This window comes from Phalacrocorax aristotelis, chromosome 1, assembly GCF_949628215.1.
Source record: "Phalacrocorax aristotelis chromosome 1, bGulAri2.1, whole genome shotgun sequence".
NCBI classification, from domain to species: Eukaryota; Metazoa; Chordata; class Aves; order Suliformes; family Phalacrocoracidae; genus Phalacrocorax; species Phalacrocorax aristotelis.
In genome coordinates, this window is record NC_134276.1 from 139,603,812 (window position 1) to 139,623,663 (window position 19,852).

Here is a 19,852-nt window from a genome sequence, read left to right on the forward strand (position 1 = left end):
GGAGAGGTTCGGGGGGTGCGTTGTCACCCGCAGCGTGTGGGATGCGTGCTACAGCGTGCGTTATTTCCAGCGGCGATGGTATTACGCTGTTTCCCTTCACCCTCCAGCTCCTGGAGTCACAGGGCCGAGTACAGCCCTAGCCCTCTTGACCGGGGCGAAAAGGGGGGCAAAGGGGGAAAGGCAAAAAATAACTTGGCCGTCTCTCATTCTAAATCTCTCTTTGTGATTTTTGAGATAGTTTTCCGTGTCCTGGCTCGGTTTTGGATTCACCCGGCTTTACTGCAGGTCCAGAACATGCCTGAGAGCACAGCCGTGCTTGCACCCATGTCACTGCAAGGCAGAACCACACCTCTGGAGCCTGCTGTAAGGATGCTGTGCGTTGGGATAGAATCGGCTCCTATTGGATTCAGCGCTACCGAGGGAACAAACGAGAGGGAATCCTGCCACGGTGTCAGCTAGCGTTATGTGGCATCTGCTTAACTGTGGCATGCTTGCATTGAATGCAGGGCTGCTTCACCTGCATGGCCAAGAGGCGAGACTGCTGGGATCTCTCCATAGGTGTCCCTTGCTGGGCTACTGCAGGCTGTTTTGCAAACCAGGACCAACTCCCTGCAACCTCTTACCGCTTTTTTTTTTTCAGCCTAGCAACCAATGACCCTTCTTTAATATAGGGCCAACTCAGTAATAGAGGATTCATGTTTACCTGTCTTCCCCCAGCATGGCCTAACTGCTGGAGTAGAGACGTTGCATCTCTGTTGCTTTTACAATGCCACTCTCTCTCCTGTTAGTCTCTCTGCTTCATCACTATGACATTCGCCCTTTCTACCTGTGTGATTACCGCTGGCTTTCCCTGAGTGCTAAGTCGTTATTCTGTATCTCATGGCAAGTTGGGGGTTTTTGTGTTTCCTTATATTAAATGTAGAAGTTAGATATAGAAAAGACCTGTTAGGTTGCCTACTCTGCTCCCCTGCTGGTATAGGATTTACAGCACATGCTTGATTGCTCTGTCCACCTTCATTTTAAATGCCTCAGGTAATAGGGCTTCCACCTCTTTCTTTTGGAGACTATTTCACGGTCCAGCAAGTCCCACAGTCAGGAAGATATTTGGCCTATATTTTCATTTGTCCAGTTTCACCAAAGTACTCCTGGTTATAACCATGTATTTTAGTCCCCTGAACAATTTTTCTCCCCTCTGGCTGTGTTTGTGCCTTGCACCCAGGTAGTGCTTCTTTTCCTAGTCATTGCCTGGCCACTCGTTCTTTTTACCTCCTTTCGTTAATTAGTCCCTGCAGCCGCTTCATCACTGTCGTTGGTCTTCTCTGATTCCCGTCCAATTGGTCACCATCTCCTCAGCCCACAGGTGCCCGCATTTAGGGACAAGTGTCTGCCTGATTCTTTCTGACTGCAGCCAAAACCCCATCACAGTTTAGTTTGTCTCCAAGTTGCCTCAGAAGCTTGTACAAAATTTGTCACCTGCCATCGCCCTGAATCAGATCTGGTCCTGTCACTCCGCAATGTTCCCTCCTGCAGTGCAACTGCAGTCTGTTTTTCTCCATGGAGATTGTGGTGATGCTATGTGTCCCAAGCCTCATTTTTCTACCTGGAGTTTCAACATCTGTTCTTTCTGGGGTTACTGATACCTACTGTTCCTCCCACCTTGATTAACAGTCCTTACAAATACAGGCCTTGTTCTGTCTTGGCAAGCCTCTCAACGAGTATGAACAGTTGCAAGTATCTGTCCAAGATCACAAGCTGGTTTAGAGCTGTTCTCTTTGAGCTCCTTCTGTTCTTTTTTTCCACTACTCCACTAAATGTGAGTGCAATGGATGGTAACTAAAAAAGGTAGGGAGAGAAACGGTGAATGTGTAGAGAAGGACTCAGGCGTGAGCGCAGTGCCTTTCCAGCCAGAAGTCAATCCCGTTGAAGCTGCTGTAAGAAAGCTGGGGAAGGAAATGTGGATGGGCAAAACACGTGCCACACCACCCTGCAGTCTGCCCTTGCCAGCAGAAGCAGATGTGCCTCAACCATGCTAGCCATATGCTCGCTAGCCACAGTGACTGGAGAACATCTTTGAATCCTTTGAACAAGGAGCGTCAAACTCCTTGTAATGTGTTAACTTCTCTTCTTGGTGCTGCCCTTGTTTCTCTGACCTGATTTCTCACAGTTCCTCTCTCACGGTTTCTCTTGAGACCTCAGACTATATGGTCCTGGATGCTGCTTTGTGCAGGAGAAGAAAAACACTACCAAATCTCCTGGTGAGCAGGAGGGTCTGTGGTTGCAGGACAGTTGCTCTGGAAATGTGAGGAGAAAGCTTCTCCAGCTGTCAGCTCCCCTTTAGATCTGCTCTGCGTAGAAATTACACAGAGCGGAAAGGAAGTCCATTAGCTCGTATTAAACCTTGAACAGGCTCCCAGTTAGTTTCCTTCCCTCTCACCTAGAGGCTACTGCTTAGCTTATCTCCAGGGAGGACCCTTTAGTTAAAAGCAGGATTTACAATTCCAACAGCCACCTTTCATGCACACCCTAGCCAGAAATCCCCTAATTTTTTGCTCAGAAAGATGACGGCAGCACTAATTCAGGCAAAAGGTAACCATACTCTGTCCTGTGAATTGAGGTCAAGTTCCTGCCTTGCTTAAGGCTCTCCCAGGAAAGGGAGATGGGTGTCATGCTGGGGGACAGCAGCAGGATAAGAAAACCCGTAGACAGAAGTATGTTCTTTCTCCTCATAGTGGCCTGGCTTTGGATGCTTGTAGTTTCTGGTCTGGAGTTTGTCCCTGAAAACAGAGCAAGCCCCTGAAGAAAGTGAGGCAAACCAACCTTTCACTGAGACGTTTCATTTTCTGTCCACAGCAGTTCATCTGCACACCAGCTTCCACTGATCTTCTGTCACCTGGGCCTCTTTTACAGCCGTGAGACTCCCAATGTCTCCCTACCTGCGCTTTCTCAACAGCTAGGCTAGGTTTTTTTCATACATCCCTAAAAGGTGTTGGAGGCTTTTTCTCAGATGAGTTAGACATTTGGGAACCTACATCCAGCTGAAAGTCCAGGTTTTCATTTCTTCTTTGTGCACTGGTTTCCTGGTTTCAGCAGCTTAGAGCAGTACCTCAGACGTTTGCAATAATCATTGACTTCACTTCGCTTTTGTTAAGGAAACTTTGTTCATGGTAGTATTTTTTCTTTCCTCGTTATGTTAAAGGCACTCATTAGTTCCCAGTGCCCAACTATCATTAACTCATTCTACTGTTTCTCTGCTGTCATGTTTTCCTTCCCTTTATCTTTCCCCAGCACAACTTAATGACTCACTTTTTTAGTGCTCACTTCTTTGCTTCATTTATATGACTAGTTTTATTTTTGTCTTCCAATGTTTGAGTGGATACAAATAGTCACTTGATGTGACTTGATGGGTCTGCTGACATTGCTGAGCCTCAACAGAGATGATTCTTCCAGACTGAGGGACAAGATCAAGCTCTTAGGAACAAAACACAGTAGGAGACAGCAGTAAATTACAAGAACATGCAAGAATATGTTGACATTAGCATGCAACAGAGTTTTTGGTCCTGAGGACACACCAGGAAATCCATGAGGGTTGGTGCGTGGAGGTGCTGTGATCCCCATTGCACATTTAGCACTACAACTCTTTTTCCGTTACCAAATTGGGTAAGATAATTTCTGAAACAGAATTGCATTTTATGGCCCTACTGTGCATCAGTCATGCTGCTTCTCATCATTAGCAGTAAGATTAGCTTTCACTTCATATACTCAGGCAAGTACTGTTTCCAAGATTCAGACAGGTTAATGTTTCTTGTGGTAGAAGTCCCAAATCCTTGGCTTTTTAGGAATATGTATGAAATTCAGTCTGAGGTGTTAGAGCGAGAAATGCTATATCCATATTATTTGCATTCTTGTTTTTTCACCTAAAAGCGTAATCTTTGAGATTCAGTGGTCTTCTAAATGCTCAGGGCTGGCTCTATGAATAGGATTGGTACCAGTATAATGATTTTGGTAAAAGGTTTGTTCGTTTGTTTGGTTTTTTAAATCAAAATAGCAACATTGGTGCATTCCCTAAAGCTGCAGGCATTTTGATATAAAGATACTTATACAATTTACAAAGGCAATCGCATAGCTTTCCTATTTCACAAACCTACAACAGTCAGTTACCACAGTGCCACAAAGTGAAGTTTCCAGGGCTAGAACCCTGTACAAGTGCCCCACTGCACACTGGTGTGCTGTACAGGTCACTGCTGCCATGCCAGCAGCTGCCTTTAGCACTGTGAAAAGGCACAAGATATATATCATCTGTGTGTCTGTGTGTGTGCGTCCTTGCATTTAAGGCCAGCTCAGTTCCCCTCACTGCGGTGCAAGTAGGTAGAGACTGGCAGGGATATCTTAAACTGGAATCTGTGGTCCCTCAAAGCCACAGATGCAGCTTTTCCAGTCAGCTTGTGCTAGTAGCCCTCTTGCTCACTACCAAAGAGATGAGAGGCTTGGCCAGGCACTGCTCCTTGCCCTGACCCTACAAAATCTTGCCCAAACAAAATGTGTGGAAGGGCTGCCAGGCATGCAAGAGCCAAAGACTAAAAGTAGGGGACCTCAGCCTGTGGCTGGAGATGGGCAAGGCCAGGCAGGCTGTATAAGAGGCTCTTTGGAGTAGGGAGAGCAGCTCCTGAGCCTGGGAGGGCTTAGAGGAACAGAGGGAAATCTGCTGGGGGAAGATAATTAGCAGGAAGCTGCAGAGGAGCTGGGGTAAGAGGCTGGCCTGCACTAGGCAAAACCTCCCCGCTTGACCTATTTTAGCAGGGGTGGTTGTTCAAATGGAATTTAAATCTCTGCAGATATGTGAGGAACTTCCCGGCATCACCCAAAGACGTGCAGTGACAGGGGCAGGGCTATGCAAGTCAAGCATGTGCTTAGCCAGAGCCGGGAACGAGGTCCTTGATGCCACAGGGAGATTGCCCTGCACGTGGGCTCATTTCTTGAGCAGGCAGGACTCTTCAGGGTGCACAAAACCACCAGTAAATGAGGGAAAGCAAAAAAAGTTACCAAAATAGGATTTTTGGAAGACAATTCTGCAAAGTGCTAGATCCCCAGCTGCCAATTTCAGGCATAAGTTATACCTTCATGTTTTGCTTTTGCATAGTCTGGAACAGTGAAGTGTATGTCAATACTGACAACCTCATGAATTCAAAATAATGAGTTAGTTGCCTCTCACCTCAAAATCACAAGCTTTTGAGGGGAAAAATTTGGGAAATTCTTTAAATTGTATGTGCCTGCATTTTCTTATCTTGCCTCTGATTTTGTCTTGTAAAGTACAGGTTTTTGAACTTTTTCTCCAAATTTTGCATGCTAAAAAATTTATTCCATCTCTTTCCCTCCTTCTTTTTGTCTTTCTTTTCTTTGTTATTTTTCTCCCTCCCTTCTCACCTTTCTACCTGCCTTCTTCTTTCATGTGTAATTACATGATTCTGACAAGAACAATTAAGGAATAATAAGATATACAATGAAACTCAAGGTAAAAGTAGAAAAACCATCAAGCTATATTCTGTTACTGCAAAAGAAAAACAAAAAATAGAAGCTGAAGGGACAGAGGTCAAATTCTGTGTCAGGTAAGTTCAAATTGATTTACATTTTGCAGGTACTATGGCTGGTTTTTACTTCTCCGTTTTGCTCACATCAGCTGCAGAGGTGAAGCAAACTTTTCTCAAAACTCAATTCTCTCTATTAGTAATATTTTTAGAGGCTCACCGCCCCCTCCCTCCTTTTTCAGCATCATTTTCTCCATGGGGTGACAGGATTACAGCTGTCGTGCCCATTCAGAGTTGTGGTGCACACTCTGTCATCCATGTCATTGTAACTCCATATCTTGCTGGCAGTAAAAGAGTGACACAAATTGTTTTCCTGCCAGATAAACATTGTCTAGTAGATTTAATGCTCATAATTTAATGTGAGAAATAACATTATACGAGCAACAGCAGTCAAACTGCTTACAATGATTGCCCGGTATTGCTGGGGGAAAAAAAATGGGTACTGCTGCTCCAAGCCTGTGGAAGCTCAGCACCTTTCTGCCCAGGTCTGCACCCTCCAGGGCAGGAGCTTACAGTGGCATGACCACACATCTGGAAAGCCAGTGGGCTGATGTGCAAACTCAAGCTTGGAAATGGAAAAGGAAATGGAAACTCAGCTCAAGGCTGAGTGAGAGTAGCATGTGCTCAGCAAACAGCAGAATGAAACCCCGGCAAATGAAAAAAAAGCAGCATGAGTACAGCTTGTTGCACAGAATTGTGATTTATCTGCTTTTATTTTCAATAGTTCCAGTGGCATCATGAGGTAGGATTTTATAGCCTATTAAATCATGCCTGACATTTATGGATACAGTTTAGAGTACATGCATTATGGATAGGCAGTAGCCTCTCTGTGGCTGAGCAGCAGTTTCCACTCACAGTTCTTACTCCATCTTCACACCCTTTGGTAACTTGAGCTCAGAAACTGCCACATGCACCCCAAAGACAAAGGTTTGGGGCAAGAATACAAAAAATAAACAACTTTTCTATTCCTCTTGAATTAAAGGTCATTCAGATTGCCCTGATCTAAAATGGCCTTTATTTCTGTTGTTGTCTTCCATTTCCAAAAGCAGGTCCGCATCCAGAAGGGTTTAACTGCAGCTTCTTCAGGTGTTGCATGTTCTGCAATCTCCATCAGAGCAAACAAATCCTCTTCTTAGAGGGAAGAGGTGGTAATCAGCCCAAGTCACTAACGATTTTTTTGGTGTGTGTAGGGAGTGGTGTAACTAAGACCAGAAATTTGAGCTGACCCAATATTAGCTTGGGAGATGGCTGAGAAGAGGCACAGAGGTGGGTGGACTTGGGTGCCAAGGCCTGACCTTATTGGGCCCAACTCTGCACGGGTCTCTGGTGGCTATGGGGCTCCCCAGCCCTTTTCTCTTGATTTCAGCTTAAAAACTGTTCTTGGCAACATCAGTCCCAGTGGGTTTTGTGTGCAATGAGCAGGGGCAGTATCTGAGGATGCTTCTGCTCCTAGTTAATGTTGGGCATAGGCTGTGCTGGAGAACTAGACTGTGGAGACCCCATGTGCATGTATGAAAGGACAGAGGCACTGGGCTCTGGATGTGTTGCTCACTGCCTTTGCTGTCCTCACTACCTCTGGTTTGTCACTTGGACTCTGGTGGGATGGCAGCATCGCCGCTGCTGCCTGTGCTGCATGTAGTCTACCGCTCCTTCCCACACTCGTGGGCAGACAGCGTCTCACTAGACAGACCCGTCTTTGCAGCCACTGCCTGAAGAAAGCGGAGGCCAAGTCTTGGGCTGTACCAGTCGAGACAGGCTGAGAGGGCAGCCAGGAAGGAGGAGTCTCAAGAGCAGGGCGAGTGGCTTGGACAGATCCCGTCAGCCATAGCAGAGGAATGGGTGAGGATGGAAAAGGCAGTCGAGAGGAGACGAGAGGAGAGGAGAGCCAGGATTTCAGTTCAGGAGAGGCCTCACCAGCAGTTTCAGGGGGAGAGGGAAGGAAAAAGTGATCAGAGGAGTGGCTGGATAGGTGACCTTGACCAGAGGTGAATTCAGCCTCCCTGCCTGTCATCCAGGGGGAATGGCCCATGGCCAGGTGAACCCCTATGTGTCAGAGGACTATGGCTCAGGGACCTTTGTGACCAGGAAGGAAGGCTTCAGCTTTGGCTGCCCGGGGAGGACAGTTTTATATGCCAGGGCCTGAACTAACTGCAGATTGCAGTGGTCACAGCTACCACCGCGAGAGATAAAGACACATTTCACTCTTAGATGGCATCTTACAAGCGGTAATTAAATTTTTACAACACCTATGTGAGGTAAGTGCATACTTATCACTCCTATTTTAAAGCTAGGAGAGGAGAGCAGCTTGCCGAAGGCCAGGTGGTGAGTCAGTGGCAGTGCCGCCATCACCAACCAGGAGCTCCTGGTTCCCAGGTTCCCAGCCCGGCTGACGGACTGCGGCAGCGGCAGCAGCCTCCCTGCTGAGAGATGAAAGCAAGCTGATTTCTCAAGCGCTTTGATGAGAGGAGGAAGGTTAGAAATAGCCTGTGGCTGTTTCTAGAGAAAGTGTCAGGGCTGAGGGAGAATTTTGGAGGAGGGGAGCAGGGAAAGGGATGGTGGTGCAGCAACTATTGGTATGAGTGGCTGCGAAGGGAAGAGAGCTGACAAACCAGAACCCAATGACAGGGGAGGAAAATGGGTCAATGGAGAAGGTAGATTTTGCTGAGAGAGGCCTAGGGGAGAGGAGGGGAGGCAGCAAGAAAGCAAAGAGTGGTGGGAATGAGATGAAGAAGGAGAAAAAAACCCAGTGAGAGCATGCACAGCAGCAGTTGAAAGCTGTTGCGTTAGGAGGCAGGAAAAGAAATGCCACTGAGTGTTGGGCCTTACAGTACCTGGACAGTTATAACCATGCTGTTGTCTCTTGCACAGCAGCTGGAGGTCTCGTAGCCCTCCACAGAGCGGGGAAAGCATCGTTACCTTCATTTCACCTATGGGAGAACTGAGGCTTGGAGCAGCAAAGCTGCTTGCCTATGGTCACGCAGCAAGGCCAACACATTATTCTGGTTTAAACTATTATGATAAAAACAACTTGAAGTAGGAGTAGGACAGGCAGGGACACACAATTCTCAGTGACATAGGAGAGAAAAAGAGAAGAGACCACTGATGTCAGCTACCCAAATCTATTTTTTATAGCTCTGGAATGCAAATGCCAATTAAAGTGACAGGTGGAGGTTGTGAGCTGTGGATTCTCTGTGCTTTAAACTACAAGCTAAGGAATACTAACAGGCAGGCACACTACTATATGAACACATGTACAAACAGATATCCATACAACAGCCCTGACGATGGCATTGGTGCGGTCTGTGCCCTTAGACAGGTTACTCCTCAGTTTTTCTCCTTTTAGCAAAATTAAGGTAACAATTTTACCTCCAACTACAAAATGGAGACACACCTATACTCCAGAAGACTTTCACAACACCGTGTAATCTTATGTTCTCAAAGTGCTTTGAGAATAGAATAGAATAGAATAGAATAGAATAGAATAGAATAGAATAGAATAGAATAGAATAGAATAGAATAATTTCAGTTGGAAGGGATCTACAACTATCTGGAAGCTGCATGCAACTACCATCTTGGTGGGGTCATTTTTTTCTGGTTGTTAGGTGCTACAGGGCAGAAACTATATGTCTGGCAGCCTGTGGCTGCCACAGTAGAAGGATTATCATCTGAAAAAGTAGAAGCCCGGAAAATAACCACCAGTGTTACTGGTGGATTGCACTGTCTGAGGTACCACAGTGTTTTTAGGGCCTGAGAAAGTGAGACACTTTTGTAAAAGTTGCTCTTCTTTTCAAAAACCACCTTTCCTCACCTCTTCTTCCTCCTTTTCCTCACAAGAAATGAAGAAGCTGCAGCTATTTTTACCTTAGTTTGAGGAGGACAGAGAAGCATCCTCTGGTATAAACTGAGAGGAGAAAACCAGTGTAACACATCTCCTGAAGGAATCGGGAAAGAGCAGTATAAAAGATAAGACCTATTTTTAGTAACACTCTTTTGGTATTAAAGTTTCCACCAGTTATTCCAACTTCATCACCCCTTCTTCTCCTCAGCTACTCAGAAGCATCAGAGTCTCCCTCACCCCACCTCTCCCCTCCTGGTGCAGAGGGCCGTGGCACTTCAGCTGTGCAGTGCTACCACCCTCTGGCCACCATCAACATCACAGTCCTCCATCTGCAGGAGTGCCCCGAACTCAATCATCTGCCTCGTACATCTTGTCTGTGAGATAAAGGCTGCCTTTCAGTGTATCCAGTAGAGAGAGATGGTGATTCACGCCTTCTGTTGCAGCTCTACACAACACCTATTTTGGCTGCTTGCTTTTGGAAGGAGAATTAATCTGGGTGAAGGATGCAAAGGTCGACATTTCCAAACATGTTGGTCCTCCACTGGTCTAGCACATGTGGCCAGTGTGTTCACCTCCTCATGACTCCTTCTAAGGATGCATTGTCTGTATTAGAATGGTGGCTGATTCCTAATTTGAAGATGTCTTTTGTGGGATGAGATGTTCTTGGGTCATTTTGAGATTAAAGTGTTAGAACGGCACTTCCCAAGGTACCCTGAGCAAGACATTTTATGTATCAGCACCTCAGCTGCACAGCTGTAAAACAGAGGTTGTACACCTTAGGTCTTGCACATGGATGATGCCATGATGAATTCATGAATGGTTTTGATTGCATGGGCATGAGGATATAAAAATGCCAAGTCAGGTAGCAGTCCCTCTGCGTCATCTGTACTGACACTACCAACATTGAGACTCCTGCAGAGGTATTTGTCAGGGGGGCACCTTCTGCCCATCAGAAGTTGCACTGAGACCACTGAGCTCACTTCCCAAGGGGCATTAAGAAGTTATGGGGTGGGAAGGACTGGAAGAGTGAAAATGAATTTGTGACCAAAGCCCAAAGTACTTGGAATATGAGAGCTATTTCACACACTTCTACTCGTCAGCAGACTGAACTTATTTTGCTGAAAAAATCCCAACTTTTCATATTTTATGCAAGAAGGTATGCAATGAAAACAGGCATAGAGAGAAAAACAGTCTCATAAGTAAAAAGGTGGCTACAAAATTCAAAGAGCACATTCCAGCATAATGTGGTTTTTTTTGTGGCAAGCAAACCATGCATTTTTTCAACTGTTATAGGACAAGGAGGTGTGAGGAGTGTAAGTGACAAAGTGCTTTCCTGCAGAATTGTACCAGCTTTATAGTTCTTTAGGAGTGATGGAGGATAACTCTGGCCATGTCCTGTTTGAAGGAGCAGTGAAAGTGTCCATTGTTCTTTATCATTTCCTTGTTACAGACTCTCCTGACAGGTGACAGCTCGGCACGCCCTTTCCTACAGGTGTTGTGGGTAAGGCTACAAGGAGGGCTTAGACTGTGTAGCGCTCACTGGGACTTCACACAAACTCCTCACCTGCTCTCCAAAATCTCTTTGAAGACACTGTTGGGTTTGTGACATCAGCATACAGATGGGAGTCAAGTAGAAGCATAAAGGGTCACGTCTCAGTGACCCTGTAAAGAACCTGGTTCAGTAAGATGTCAGAAATGGCCTTTTCAGTCAGGTAAGAATTTAGCTGCCCCAGTAAGTAATTTAAGCCTATATGTAGATTTTTCTATTAGTAGAGCAATTCATGCTGGAAGTGCTTTTGTGGTGGTTGTTTTTGGTTGGTTGTTTTTTTTTTTTTCTGTTGATGCTGTAACATTATGGTACAACCTTTTGTGTGGACAGCAATGTTCCAGTATAAGTGTATCCATACTGCATGGTCTATTTTTGCCTGATAACAGCTATATTGGCATTAGTTCTTTTATACAGGTGTTTGTAAATCCATATTAGAGGGTCAAATAACTGTCCCAGCAGCAGGGTAATTAGTGTCCTACAATTATTATGTATAGACAACCCCTGAGTGCCAGCAATGCTATTTGATTTCTTAGGTTCAAAGTGGGAGGACTCTTTAGAGCTCCATTGTATCTTATGAGCAGTGTGTCATCTTGTAGCAGTTGAGGTGTCCTTGGGAAAGGGAACTATTCTGTGTTCCCCACCCTGAATTCCCCTCCAGAAATGGGACTGATCCAAATAGCTGACAAAAAAATAAAAGATCAGATCTGGGGTCACTAGTACCATAAGTTCTCACTGATCAAGAATCTCTTTGTTTATAGAGCGCCTGTGTAGTGCTGTGGGCCTGGCATTAGAAAGCAATGGAAATGGGGACTGGTTTGTTACATTTGCCTTCTAGGCCTGGGAAAGTCTCAGAAAGCAAAAGTTCCCAAGCAGCCAATTTCCATGTGGTCACAGACACCACACCTGCAGGTGGTGTGGCACTCCAAGTCTTCCTCAAGAGGAATATAAAAACATGCCAAGGATGCATCTAGTGCAGCACCTTATTTCCAACAGGGTACCTGAGCAGACACCTAGGGAAGAGTAATAACAGGTGAAGCACAGGTGATGTTTCCCCCAAATTACTTCCCAGGCTGTGACTATTTTTAGCTCAGAGCATCTTCTGAACCTCATGTCATTTGTCAGTAACGCTCAATAGATTTTTCTTCCAAGTAGTTGGCTAATTGCTTCCTGAGCTCCTGTAAGGCTTTTGCATGCACCACATGCTTTAGTAAGGAGTGCCACAGGTTTACCAACACCTGCATGACCGCCATTTGTTTGTTTCCAGCCTGGCTTCTAAAAGCATCATCTGATCGCCCCTGGCTCTTGTAATGGAAAAGGTAGTGAAGAATAGCTTTATTACTCTGTCAACAGCATTAATGGTTAGTATAGACCTCTGTTATATCCCCCTGCCCTTTCCAGGGGCACCAGAGATACTTCGGCATCCCAGTCTGCCGGGAGAAGGTCTCATTACCAAAGCTTGCTGAGCTGAAGAGACATAAACACCAGCTCATCATGTACTGTCACTTCCACACTGGGCAGCCACTTACACTGTGGGAAGCAAACCTATCCAAATGCAATGATAATTTTATGCACAGTTGCTATTCGCTGTACCAAGGCCACTGCACCATGTGTATGTTATCTCATATATGACAGTGTGTATCTGAGTAGGTCCATCCACCAACAGGTGGATGTGGATATACTGGATATACTGGAGATCAACACCAGGCTCACTTTTTACAGTCTGGATCACTCCACAAGAAGCACAGAGACTCTGGCCACCTGTGGCACATATAGACATAAATGATTTCTTTTTAAAAAAATCCATTTCTCTTTTCTCCTCTTCTAGAGGAGGGCCCTTGTATAGGTGTGTAAATTTTGTGTGCTAGGCTGACATTAAAAGAATGCTGGATACAAATGTATATAACTGAATCTCTATGCGCATCTGAATGCTAAACAGCCCACAAATTTTTCCCCTTTGAAAAAAACAGAAAGTCCAGTAGCATCTCTAACACTTCTCAAAAATAAACTACCCCGTCTTTTCCTCTCAGCTACCCTCCTGTCCATAACCAAGTGCTCATTTATTTAAAAACAGACAGAAAAAAATATGTCTACTATGCCCACCATTTTGCTATAGAAATATGCTTCACAAAATTAAAAACAAACAACTTTCAAACAGCAGATCTTGACATATCAGAACTCGTCTTTCCCTTTTTCACCTCCACCCACAAGAGAGATCCTGGCTACCTGCCCAGGTGAAGAGGGAGCCATGGCAAACAGAGGCATCTTGCATCATGCTTTTTGATGGGCAAAACTGGCATGCCACTGGCTGTGAAAAGGAACGAATTTCAAAGTTGAAGGAACTTTCTGCAAAGACTGTACTTTACCTTTGGTTCCTCTCTGGGGAGCAACAGCAAATGTGTGTCTTCATGTGACAATATTTGTGGCAAGTAAATGTATTGGCTCTCTATGCCATGGTTTGACTTCAAGGGCACAGTTGCTTAAGCCATTTTCTAATGTTGGTGGCATGATGCCTTAAATAGTAAAACCCCAAAAATTCCACAACTTAATCATCCAGTAGAGAAAATTAAGTTAATCTGTAACAGATTTCCCATGCTGCAACTTATTTTCTCAGATGATGTGTGTTCCTTTTTGGAGACAGATGCTCCACTTCCCTTGTTATATTTGATGGAAATTAGGAAATTACAACACCTGTGTGTAACCAAGATAAGGGATTGGATTCTCTTGCTCTATGACTCCAAATCTCTCACTAGCTGAGTGGGTAAAAACACACATAAGGCTGAATGACACATCCTTGTGGTTCAGAGGTAGATACGTCTTCCACCAAAACCTGCCCAGGCAGCAGAGGTTAAGAGGGCATGTCCTAGAGGGCCCTCCTCAATACACCTTCCCACAGATGAATCTTCCAAGACACAGAGACTCCTTTCTCAAACTTCCTTACAAGCTGGAAAACTTCAGAATATCTTTGCAACAGAAATAACATGTTTTGGTTTGTTTTCTTTTTTTCCCCAGCAGCTTGTGTAGTTGCTATAATACCTTTGTCTCTGAAGATCTCAAATCAACAGGCTGGTTTCTGTATTATTTACTGAGCCCCAGATCCTTCTAGCTGTCCACCAGCCAGCTGACCAACACAGCATAGAGGGAAAGAATGGGGAAAATCGATAAGTATTACAGTTTAAAGATACCAAATCTGTAATGCAGAAAGTGAGGAAAATCACAAGTCCAGGCTTCCTCCCTGAAAACAATTGCCACCAGCTGGCTTTATTTAAAATGCCTTATTTGATGCCAAGTGCCACATTATTATACAAAAAAATAAGCTAATTGAAAGGTTGCTTCCTAGTTTGTGTGAGACAGAACTCAAATCATCTAAAACTGTAGAGGTCAGTGCCGTGAGTGCTTGATGAGTGACAAGACTTTCTGCAGTTTGCTTAAGAAAAATTATTTTTATGGATGTGTGTGTGTGCTCAAGTGAGAAAAATAGTTTCACTCCAAATGAAAATAAAAATCAGAAGCTGACTTTTATGAGATTTTTTCATCTCTTTTCCCAACCAAAATAGATGAAAGGGAAAAGTGGGTGGGAAAAGCCCAAACTTAAAAATATTTATTGATTTAATTTAACTAAAAACTTCAAGAGATCTGAATCAGTTGTAAAAAATTTGCTGATATTTTCAAAAAAGTAAGAATATCAGAATAAAATTTAGCTGCTCTTTTATGAAATAATACTTCCAATCTCTTCCAGAGGCTAAACGGCTGGGACCAAGACCAGCAGAGTCCTACTGGACTCCCAGGGAGAAATAACATTTGACTGTATATACAGGACACTGCAACAGTGGATCTCTATGGCAATACAGAGCCAGCTTGTTTAATAACTTGGCATTTTAAAACACAGATTGTCTATAAATCCTCAGTTTATAGATGGTTCAGTGACAGCAAAGGGAAAAGAAATTACCTCAAGCTGTTTGTAAAAAGGTAAGTTGCGTGGATCTGTGAAGAATCTCTTAAGGTGTGCAGGAGGTGATTTCTGTGTGTGCGAAGACTATTATGAATTAAATTTGTCTTTGGGAACCAGAGATAGCTTACAAAGGAAAATGCTGTATGTCACCTTCTAGAGAAGGAAAATTGAAACGGCTGATCTTGTCAAGGTATTTTAATCTATTTTGCATATGAGTCTAATTCAACGGGCCTCCTTTAATGAATTTAATATTAATATTCAGTCATTTAAATCATGGTCCTTGCTTGGCTACACGCTACTCTCCCCCCTCCCTCCCCACTGGATGTGATATTAACTTTCCCGAGGCAAAGGCACAGGGACAAATGGGAATCAGTGTGCAGGCAAGAGCCACAGGCATAATGGCCCTAGAGGTGACATCCTTCAGTAACCATATCTCCTGATCTCTGTTCGGCGTAGGCCAAGTCACCAAAGTCATGTTCCTGGCCATGTGACAGGGCAGAAGCTGAGTCCCTCCACAGTTGGTCACTTTGGACCCGAGGGAGGTTTCTTATTATCCTGTCCCCAATGTGGGTCTGCAACTGCCCTGCACAGCTTCAGAGCACAAAGGCCACACGTGGTGGGTCAGCAGGTTGGTTGTCACCAGCACATCACGAGGTGGCCCCTGGGCAAAAAGCAGAGAAGCCACAGCAAAGGCTGCAAGAGGGGCTGATAAAACAGGATCATGAATTTCACACTCACCTTGTGAGACTTGGCAGGTCTCTGTCCTTGAACCAGGCCAGAGCCTTGAATTAATTGCTATTAACTTTGGTATTTGCCGAGGCCCTAACTGGATTGCAACATGATGGATAAACATGTACCCTGATTCCATAGATAAGATGATTAGGAGATAGACCGGGCATGTGCATGTTTCATGTTCCAGCAGTGTTTACGCTGAAACATGCGTATCTGTGGGAGGCCCTCCTTGGCCTCTTTGCACCAGGTGGAAAGCACAAATCTTCAATCTGAGCTCCAGCAGGTGAAGCAGTTCAAGATGCCTATGCAGAGCATATGCTGATGTGGCGTGATGAGGATAGACAGATCTATGTGTCTGACAATTCTATAAAAAATATCATTGTTACCTAGATGCAGCAAGCCAAGGGTGAAGTTCCCAGCCAGGCAATTGTCCTCTAAATGTCAATGGATGGCTGATAAAAAAGATGCGAAAAGCTCCTTGGTCCTTTCAAATAGGCACATGATTTTAAATCAAAGCTGCCAATTTACGCACTGCTGATCATAAATTTGTCCAATGTGCCTGGAGGCATTGGTCAACCCCAGAGTGCCAGACTGTACAACTGTCATGGTGTCATCAGCAGTGTGGTACTACAGTGCCATCCTTACCTCCAGGGTCCCAGAGAACACAAAAACTTGGGGTTTAGTACCTTGCTGGGAGAATCTGCACATGTGAGTTCACCTCTCTGTTACAGCTTTCTTATAAAACATGAATGAGAATAGTGGTAAAGTAGCTGAGCATGTATGGAGGAAAAAGCCAGCATGGGAGCTAGATGTTATCATTGTGTAGGAGAAAAGGTATATTTTGTCACTTAATTTACCACCCTCAGAGACACAAATTCAGAATGCACATAAGCTATAATGCAACCAGGTCACATGATTTGAAAGGTGAACACATTTATATGGATCTGACAGGTGTTAATGACAACTTTCAATTGAAAAAGGAATCCTGGAAAAGAAATTGCTCGTTAAACAAGTCTAACAGCATTAATGTTTTCTAACAGCATTACTTTCTGGAGCCAGGTGTTGCAAAATATAGTGTCACGCTACCTTTGTGAATGTGATAATCTTTTAAGGTCCAATTTTGTTGTATAATGTGCTTCAACCCATGTTTCCTATGTATGGTTCATAATGAGATTAGTGGTGTGTAAATCTTCACGCAATTTACATAAATAGTCTCTTGAGTGTCTGGCATTAGAAATACATTGTTCTGTATTTCCCTACGGGCACTGATGTTGCATCCCATAATTGTAAAGTATTTATCTGTGTCGTATTACAAGGCATTTGATTTAATTTTAAATGGGAGAGTTTCATCTTTTCTTTGTTTTGACCGTCATATAATTTGATAAGTTACAATTTGTTGTATATTTTTTTCCACTTGCCAGAAACAGGCCAAAGTCTTTCATTTAGTATTTCAAAAGCAGCCCATACAGAGTGGTCATTGGCACAGTGCATGCAGCAGCCACTGATGCAGTACTACACAGAGATCACTGTTGTAACGTCAATTCTACCCCATTGATCTTGTCTTTCCAGATTTCAATTTGTATAATTCCATTCACACGATCTGAATGGTTAACTCCCATATTAATATTCCTATCCATTTGTTCTGGTACCTGGATATTTCCTAAGTTTCCTAACTCTATTGACTCATTCAGTACTGGTCAGTTCTTAATATGGCCAAGCAGAATTCAAAGTAGGAAAAAAGCATACCAGATTCAGATGGTCCTTCCTACCTCAAACAGGATTTAATTCACCTTTACTGAGGCACACCAAGAAAAAAACATTCATTGCAGTCAACAGAGCTGGGGTCCAAATCAGTTGTTCAGTTGTTCAGAGGAAAAGATCTTGCTTTAGCGACTGGAAGTTCATCTCATCCTACCACGGGTGTCTGAAATGGGTCAGAGGAACAGACGAATTATCTCTTTGTCTCCACTGACTGTAGCGGGAGTTTAGGCAATTAGCCAATGTCATGCAAACATATATTCCAGGCTGTCCCATTTGTGCTTGCAGTGTATTTGCCTTTGCTTCATATTACTGTGGCAGGTCCATCGCAGCTCCAAGGCTAAAAATATACCCATCAGAGGAAGCGGTGCTGTCTGGTTCCCTCTGATGTGCAAATGGTTGCAGGGTCTTGGCACCTATTGTAATAAGGCCAGTCTCTTAGCATAGGAGGATTTATATCAGCATAAAACTGGAGTAAACTCCAAAAATTTCATCAACCCCTACCTTTCTTGTGATTATCTTGTCTACCCCAATGCATTTCACAAGATGTATAGATTTCCCTTGATAACTCCTGCACCAAGCCCCAACAGTTTGAGGCTCAATGAGACCAACTTATTCAGAAAATTAATATCCTTTCTTGGTTCAAAGCCCCCCCAGTGTGAGTTAACTCTTCCACGTCCTAGGTAAGAGTCTCCTATAGCTTGTTGCCCCACTATTAGACACCATGATTGTATCATCCTGATTCCCAGTAATATTCTGCTGGTGAAAGAAATAGGCATAAAATTTTTCTAGAATTCATTCTTAATATTGAAGTTACTACAAGTAAACATGAACTGCAAAGGTGTTGTCTCACATTACAGAACATATTTTTTGCTATGGCACTGCCACAATGGGTTTAACTGTGTTAACAGTCCCTGTGATTATCAATCATAATAATGATGAAGGGTTTGCTCCCCATGTAGACACTTACTTAAAAACAGCAAGTTCTAAAATACCACCAGCAATATTTACTTGATGATGTTGCTTTGCCAGATGAGGGACCTATGATTAACCTGCCCTTCCCTGCCTCCTGCTGCCTGCTCTGAGTGCTCATAACTGTCTAGTTCAAAGCCCAACGTGACAGCCTGCCTCTGCCTGCACTGGAGCCAGACAAGGCAACACATCCAGGGGAGAGGAGGAGGAAGAGACCCTCCTCTTTGTGTAACTGGATAGCCTGGCCTTCGGCATGTGGCCCATCAGAGAGGACGGTGTTTCCCCTTCTCTTCATATGAATGGGTCTGACATGGGCTCTCATTGCATGACTTGACACTGAAGTTGTTCCTCATCAGATAATCTGATGTAGGGACGTGTCACCTAGGATGTGGCCTAGTCAGCCATCATCCTCCCCTGCTTCACACCCATGCCTCTGCCCCTGTTGGTTTTGGGGGTTTTTTTTAAACCTTCTTGTTTTGCCTGTTAGAATGAGTATTTCCATTACTTTTTCCACAGCCGTTATTATAATTTCATTTAAAGCAAAAACCACGTTTCTCAGGTAATTACTGGGCTGTAGGACCTGAGGCTTTAAGAAAAATGAATAACCATGGCAACTGATTGACAGCATATCCGTGGCTTCTTTTACCACCATTAAAGAAATATAACTAAAGCCTTAGAGGGTTTTTTCAGTTTTCTGACTCCTCATCTAAACCAATTGCACATTCTCCAGAGCAACACCACAAAGGCACTGACCTCCTGAAGCACAGCAAGTTCACTCCCCTGTGAGAGAAAAGGTATACACACCCAGGAGGACCATCTGGGGCTGGCACAAGCGGCAAAGGGGGGGGACTTCGGGCAGTGAACTTACAGGGATCTGTGCCCAAATAAGATGAGATAACCAGGGCTGAGGAGCTTGTCTGCATGTGACTCCTCCTTGGCTGGAAAAGGCAGATGCTAAGGAGACTTTGCTAATTTCCCCTGCCTGGAAACCTGTAATGAGCTCAGAGCAGAACGGCAAAGGGCACATCTGCTAGTTTCTCCTAAGTTAGAAAGGGCTGAAAGCCAAGAGAGATGTCTAGGGCCTAATTTGCTGGCCTGTCTACAGCACAGGAGAAAGTCTGAGCCCTGGAGAATGCCCAGCGCACTCTGTCTGAGAGCAGAGAAAGCTGGTGAGTGTCACTAGGAGCTTAAGGGTGATACAGCTTATGGACAGGAGAAAGGTTTGTTTCCTTCATTCACACAGACATTCACAAAATAACTCCAGTCGATCATGTCATACATATTCGGTGCTGCAAAAGTCTATGTTCATCCATGGATGGGATGCTAAAAAATGCTACCTTGGCATATGGTGCCAGCTGTGAGGGAAACTGCTGAATGCAAAGCCTCCTTGCCCACTGACAGGCAGAAATGATCTGTGTCTAGACAGTGCCTGTCTTGATAGGACATCTAGAGATGCCCAGGGCACTGTAGGT